We start from the raw sequence: 2,869 nt of genomic DNA on the forward strand, positions 1-2,869 counted from the left end.
GCCTCCAAGTCCATCGTACCGATCTGACTAGCGATTTGAATGTTCCAAAAGTTCCGGCGGCGAGGTAGTGACCTTGCGGCCGGGGCTGGACGTTCGTTCGGGCTCCGCCCGAAATCGCCTCCAAGTCCATCGTTCATAAAGGGATTTTTTGTACACACACACGGGGGGAATAACACGATCTGACTAGCGTTCAGGATGTCCGTAAGTCCCGGCGACGAGGTAGTGACCTTGGACCCGGGATGGGATATCCGCTCGAGCTCCGCTCGTAGCCGCCTCCAAGTCCATCGTGCCGATCTGACTAGCGATTAGAATGTTCCAAAGTTCCGGTGGCGAGGTAGTGACCTTGCGGCCGGGGCTGGACGTTCGTTCGGGCTCCGCCCGAAATCGCCTCCAAGTCCATCGTTCATAAAGGGATATTTAATTTTCTAGCGGGAAGGGTACAGACAGTGCGTGGCTTTCACACAACACGCAAATTCGCAGGCCTACGGCCTGCTCTTTGCTGTTGTAACCTAACCTAACCTAACCTAACCTAACCTAACCTAACCTAACCTAACCTAACCTAACCTAACCTAACCTAACCTAACCTAACCTAACCTAACCTAACCTAACCTAACCTAACCTAACCTAACCTAACCTAACCTAACCTAACCTAACCTAACCTAACCTAACCTAACCTAACCTAACCTAACCTAACCTAACCTAACCTAACCTAACCTAACCTAACCTAACCTAACCTAACCTAACCTAACCTAACCTAACCTAACCTAACCTAACCTAACCTAACCTAACCTAACCTAACCTAACCTAACCTAACCTAACCTAACCTAACCTAACCTAACCTAACCTAACCTAACCACCCGAGGCGTGTATGATTCCTGGGTAAAACCAGAAGACCGGCCACTCGGTATTTTTTACGACGAATTGCACTAAAATTGCACTCGTTTTATTAATAAAAACCAACATATTTTCAAATTATCGAAATATTCCTGGCTAACTTAGTCCAGATAATTGAACTTACATATTTTGCACTCACTGCACACATAATATATAGAACAACCCAGTAACCCGGACATCCGGAATATTCTACAACTTGCACCAAGTGCACTAGTATTAGAATTACTTTACAATATTTCTGGCTAACGGTGTCCAGATAACTAAATCAACGAATCACACCAAGTGTACACATCTTTATAAATGGTCAACAGGATCTAAACGATCTTAAAACTGAATAATAAAACAAGTCTTCTTCAGTCGAGACCGGGATTGGAACCACGACCCAAACTGTGGCCGCTCCTTTGGTGATGGGCCGCTGGCCACACGCCACCACCGACATTAGCCAAAAAACCAGTTGCTCATCTTCCGCTCATACTTCGGTATGAACGGATTGACTGAAATAAAACTGATTCCGCTACAATAGAGACGGACCACCCGGCTACCAAAAATAAAAAAGGTTTCCACCACAACAAAACAGACGTTGGCTTTTCGCCTCAGAACACTTTCGTGGACGTCTGACAGGGGAGGGAATATCCACGCCGTGCATGTGGCTCGGGTCCGTAAGGTCCCACAGTTTAGAGTCGTGCACCCGCCGTAACCTTAAGGAACCAATACCGTCCGCTACAACGGGTACCAAGATCCTCTCAGCTCGACTTCGGGCCGTCCATGAGCGTTTGATCACAGCATATGCCCCAGTGGCGGTAGCGGCTCCCCACTTTTACATGGTTCGCGCCCCTGGGGACACACACGGTGGCTACTACTCATTAGCCTTAGACTTTTTTGGCAGAATCGCCTATGTCACCCACCATTTAAGCGGTGTCTCCGAGATTCGAACTCGGCTCTACTGAATACTATTTCAGCGCACTTACCATTGTGCTAAGTGACATGTCGACCAACAAACATTTTTGCGACCACTATATTGGATTCCAGGCACTTGGTGCGGTCAATACGTATTTTTACTGTATAAAACATTTTTTGGACATGTATCTGGGACTTGTCCACCTCTCTCCGGGATAGCCTAGAGTTGGACCCACCGGGATTCGAACCCGGACATTCTGAACATGAGTTCAGCGCTCTACCAACTGAGCTAAGTGACATATCGACCAACAAATTTTTGATTAGTCACTATATTGGATCCCTGGCACTTGGTGCTATAACTGCATATATTTACGTTTTAAAAAAATATTTCTTAACGTAAATCCAACACTTGGCCGCTTGCTTTCGAGCCAACCGGACATGGGATCCTTCGGGAATCGAACCCGGACCTTCTGAACTCGAGTTCAGCGCTTTACCAACTGAGCTAAGTGACATATCGACCAACAAATTTTCGATTACTCACTATATTGGATTCTTTGCACTTGGTACAACCACTGCGAATTTTAAACACTATATGGGACGACAAGATCAAACCCGCAGAAATAAACGCGGCCGTACATATACCGGCTACGCCGGAATAAATGCTATGGCCTCGAAAGCAAATGGAAAATAAAACACCGGCTACGCCGGAATAAATTCCATGGCCCCAGTAGCAAATAGAAACGATCACTATTTTTCCATACAATCTTAAAACTGGCCCACCTAACCTGACAGGCAGTCTAAACATTAAAAATTGAACTTAGGAAAAATATCTGCAGAGATTTACAATGTAAAATACTTTCTTAACAGTAATCTAACACTTGGCCGCTTACTCTCGAGCCAGCCAAGTTTGGGACCCATCGGGATTCGAACCCGGACCTTCTGAACACGAGTTAAGCGCTCTACCAACTGAGCTAAGTGACATATCGATCAACAAATCTTCGATTAATCACTATATTGGATTCTTTGCACTTGGTACAACCACTGCAAATTTTAAACGCTATATTGGACGACAAGATCC

Source organism: Daphnia pulicaria, chromosome 1 (genome assembly GCF_021234035.1).
Source record: "Daphnia pulicaria isolate SC F1-1A chromosome 1, SC_F0-13Bv2, whole genome shotgun sequence".
Classification (NCBI taxonomy): domain Eukaryota; kingdom Metazoa; phylum Arthropoda; class Branchiopoda; order Diplostraca; family Daphniidae; genus Daphnia; species Daphnia pulicaria.